This window comes from Nerophis lumbriciformis, linkage group LG15, assembly GCF_033978685.3.
Source record: "Nerophis lumbriciformis linkage group LG15, RoL_Nlum_v2.1, whole genome shotgun sequence".
Lineage (NCBI taxonomy): Eukaryota > Metazoa > Chordata > Actinopteri > Syngnathiformes > Syngnathidae > Nerophis > Nerophis lumbriciformis.
Genome location: NC_084562.2, coordinates 14,570,820 through 14,575,980, shown reverse-complemented (window position 1 = coordinate 14,575,980; position 5,161 = coordinate 14,570,820).

The following is a 5,161-nucleotide window of genomic DNA, read 5'->3' as shown; positions in this document are numbered from 1 at the left end:
ATTGCTGCAACATGTGACATCCATCCATCCATCTATCCATTTTTTCGCCGCTTATCCGAGTCCGGGTTGCGGGGGCAGCAGTCTACGCAGAGATGCCCAGACTTCCCTGTCCCCCGGCCACCTCCTGTAGTTCTACAGGGGGTATACCGAGGTGTTCCCAGGCCAGCTGTGAGACATAGTCCTTACAACGTGTCCTAGGTCTGCCTCGAGGTCTACTCCCAGCTGGAGATGCCCGAAAGACCTCACCAGAGAGGCGTCCAGGAGGCATCCGTAGTAGATGCTTGAGCCATCTAAGCTGACTCCTCTCGACGTGAAGGAGCAGCGGCTCTACTCTGAGTCCCTGCCGGATGACCGAGCTCCTCACCCTATCTCTGAGGGTAATCCCAGACATCCTGCGGAGGAAACTCATTTCTGCCGCTTGTATTCGCGACCTTGTCTTTTCGGTGATTACCCAAAGTTCCATGTCTCTCTCTCGGGCTGTGCCCGAACGGGCTGCGTGGAGGAAGTCTTGGCCACCAGGCGCTCGCTGATGAGCCCCTGCCGTGGGCATGGCTCCAGAGTGGGGCGAGGTGCGGTTCCTCGATTTTCCTTTCTTCATAAGAGTCTTCTGAATCGCTCTCAGTCTGACCCATCACCTAGGACCAGTTTGCCTTGGGAAAACCTACCAGGGGCCTGTAGCCCCCGACAACACAGCTCCTTGGATCATTTGGGTACTCAAACTCCTCCATCATGTTAAGGTGGTGATTCATGGAGGAGGCAACTGTGACAAAGAAACCAAAATCAAATGCTGCAACTGTGGTGGGGAACACAACGCGGTTTACGGGGGATGTCCAGTCCAAAAGCAAGCAAGAGAGATCATGAAATTCAAAGTAACCAATAATGTGTCATTTGCAGATGCAGTCAAAAAAGTCAAGCAAGCAGAGCTAGCGATGAATACCACAATACCTCAGCCGACAGCAGACTCTAGAGCTCAATCAATCACTAGACAAGTACAAAAAGAAAGAGAACCATGCCCTTGTTTAAATAAGATCAAGAAAGTTGATGAAGCTAACTTTATAGCTTTTATTTGTAAAACAGTGAATGTAGCAATGCAACAGCAGAGGAAAAGTGATAGAATTTAAACTGTAGTCAAGGCCACTGATGAATTTCTGGGGATTAAAGACGTGAAAGCAGAAATTATACACTCACTCTCACTCTTTCCCATGACTGTCAAGTTGTCAGGGGATAACTGCGATGAAGAAGTAGCCAGTTTGCGCTAGTTCCCACGGTCCTTTGTGGCCGCCAATAGCTCTGGGGTCGACAGGTCCGTCCATGTCTTGATTTGTCTGTCTAGGATTTCCGTGGTCTTTCTTGTTTCCTTCCACCCTCTAGTGTGCCCTGCATGATGGTCTTGCACAGGGTGTCATGGCGGCATGTGTTGCCGAACCAAGCTAATTTCCTTCTTTTGACTATTGCGAGCAGGGGTTCTTGGTGACCAACGAGTCTTTCGACTTCACCTCGTACATACTCATTGTCAGAGTTTGTAGGTGACGAACCCCAAGATGAAGAGACGGCGGAAGGCATTGTGCGGGAAAACAAGATTTAATGTTCATAAAATAAAGGAAAAAAACACAAACCAGTAACTAGGACCAGGAAACAAGATGCCAGGAAAACAGAAACTGGAAGACGAGGAACAAAAAGACAGCAAGCTACAAACATCTACAATAAATAGCTTACCGCTACCGCTTACAGCTACACTGGCATCGACAAGTAGGAATGACAATAATCCAGCACTGACTGGAGGAGAAGGCAGGTTTAAATAGCAGCTGGCTGATTGACACCAGGTGTGGCCAGGTGCCAATCAGCCACAGCTGAGGAGACACAGCACTCAGAGAGACAAGTAGGAAATAAACAAAATAAGAGCGCCGACAGGAAATAAAGACAAAACAGAGGAAAAACTCAAAACATAACTGAACTGTCAGTGACAAACCTAACACTCATTGGTTTTGTATTTGTGGTATGTTATCTTGAGTATTCTTCTGAGGCATTTGTTTTCAAAGGCTTGTATTTTTTGTTCTGATCCTACCAGGAGTGTCCAGGTCTCGCATCCATACAGTAAAGTTTGGTCATTGCTGCTGTTGCTGTGGCGATCCGAATGCTGATTTCTGTATCACATGTGGCATCTTTGGCCAGTGTTGCTCCCAGGTGTTTAAATCGGGACATCTTCGACATCTGGATATGAAATTATACATGCAATGCTGAATCCTGTTAAGCAAGATGATATGTTGCAGGTTGAGTGAAATAATGATGGTATTGTTTGTGTTATAATGGAATGCCAGAAGTTTAATTGCTAAGAAATCTGCGTTCAAAGAACTCCGGCTTATTAGTGATTCCCAGAGGCCAAAAAAAGTCTGCGGGCTATAGAGCGTTTTCTATTCGGGCTCCAGTACTATGGAATGACCTCCAGGTAACAATTAGAGATGCTACCTCAGTAGAAGCATTTAAGTCCCATCTTAAAACTCATTTGTATACCCTAGCCTTTAAATAGACCCCCCTTTTAGACCAGTTGATCTGCCGTTTCTTTTCTTTTCTCCTCTGCTCCCCTCTTCCTTGTGGAGGGGGGGGGGGGGGGGGGCACAGGTCCGGTGGCCATGGATGAAGTGCTGGCTGTCCAGAGTCGGGACCCGGGGTGGACCGCTCGCCTGTGCATCGGCTGGGAACATCTCTGCGCTGCTGACCCGTCTCCGCTCGGGATGGTGTCCTGCTGGCCCCACTATGGACTGGACTCTTACTATTATGTTGGATCCACTATGGACTGGACTCTCACAATATTATGTCAGACCCACTCGACATCCATTGCATTCGGTCTCCCCTAGAGAGGGGGGGGTTACCCACATATGCGGTCCTCTCCAAGGTTTCTCATAGTCATTCACATCGACGTCCCACTGGGGTGAGTTTTTCCTTGCCCTTATGTGGGCTTTGTACCAAGGATGTCGTTGTGGCTTGTGCAGCCCTTTGAGACACTTGTGATTTAGGGCTATATAAATAAACATTGATTGATTGATTGAATGGACAAGACCTTAAGAAAGTGGTATCAGAGATGGAAGTAACGCTTGATGTTTGCATACAAGAAACATGGCTTGAACCTCAGTTGAACTTTATAATAGCAGGTTACTCGTCTATGAGATGTGACAGAAAACATAGTCAACAAGGTGGTGGCTGTTTAACATTTGTAAAAAAATACACTGGCATACAAAAAAGAAAATGCTTCCAGTGGCTATGAATGTACAGTAATTAAAGTATGTACCCCTAGAGGAGAAAATAGTCATTTTGTATAACGCATGCAAGAAGCAGACACAAGAAGCTGACACAAGAAACTTTTAACAACAACAGAGATAGATAGTAGGGGACTATAGTGTGGCAATTTGACATAGGCTCCAGCACCCCCTGTGACCCAGAAAGGGACAAGCGGTAGAAAATGGATGGATTGATGCCCACAACACATTATGGGGAAGCGACCATACAAACATGAATGTTGAAGTAGTAGAAGAGCTGATGGAGGACAGATCACTTCTGTGTATGAATGATGGTAGAGCTACAAGAATAAATGTTGCGAGGAGCCTGCTTAGATTTGACGCGATCAACAATTGCTGTGAGTGGAATGTCAGGAACAACAATATGGACAGTGATCATTTTCCTATTCTATGTTCTTTTAAACTTGACATATATATACAAGAAAATCACATACTAAACAGAAGGTGCTTTGCTATGGCCAAATGGGGACCATTTCAAACTCACTGTCTAGAAACCTGTGAGAAGCTGGTAATGTGCGGGGATGTGGAAAGGTGTAGAGAGGCAGTTACACATATATTTAATGTCGCAGTCCAATGGTTTCCCGGGAGTACAGGAGGCTGGGAAAAGAAAGGCAGTGCCATGGTGGAATGATGATTGCAAAAAAAGCCATAAAGGATAGAAATCAATGGAAATAGTAAAAAAAAATGCAAAGAGGAATGCGTGGTGACAATTTAGCTCATCTAATGGTGCGCAGATGCAACTAAGAGACGTGTGGACAATAGATAGGAAAATGATCGGGTAGACGCAAAGTGTGAAAACACCGGTACTTGTTAATGGAAATTACTGCGCTGGCAGCTGATTCTGGTCTTCTCACTATCCTCATCCTTTTAGACCTCACTGCAGCCTTTGATACCATTTCACACACTGTCCTCCTCCATAGATTGCACAGTATTGGCATCACAAACACACCTCTTCACAGGTTTAGATCATATCTCTCCAAACGCACTCAGTTTGTTCAACCCCATTCATTCACATCCCCTCCGTCTCCCATTTCCTCTGGTGTGCCCCAGGGCTCTGTTCTTGGTCCGCTGATTTTTATCATATGCATTCTTCCCCTTAGCAATATTTTCCGTAACTTTAATATACATTTTCACTTTTATGCGGATGACACCCAGCTCTACGTCTTAACCAAACCAACTGCTTCTCTTCCTCCTTCCTCCCTTACAGACTGCCCCAGTGAACTCAAACTGTGGTTCTCCTCCAATTTCCTCCAACTCAATAGTAATAAAACCAAAATCTTACTTCTAGGTACAAAATCCATTCTAACCAAAACCAACAGCTTGTCAGTTTCTCTCGGCAATTCCTCCGTCTCACCCTCCTCCTAAATTAAGAGTCTGGGTGTCACCCTTGACAGCACACTCTCTTTTCAAGCTCACATGAACAACATTACCATTTCATCCATGCAACATTAATCGACTTCGCCCATCTCTAACCCCACATACTGCTGCCATACTGGTCCAGAGCCTTGTCACCTCTCGCCTGGACTACTGCAACTCACTCCTGTTTGGTCTACCTCACAGGTCACTTCACAAACTTCAGCTTCTCCAGAACTCTGAAGTCTGGATAATCACCAGGACCCCTTCAATCCAGCACATCACTCCTGTTCTGCAAGAACTCCATTGGCTACCCATCAAACACCGTATCCAGTTTAAAATAATTCTCCTCACTTACTTACTCCGTCATATTTCTCTGACTTGCTCCATGTCGCCATGTCCCTAAGATCCTCTTCATCCATTCATCTCACTGTCCCCTTATATAAACTGTCCACCATGGGTGACCAAGGTTTCAGCCGCTCAGCCCCTCATCTTTGGAACTCATTACCGCCAGA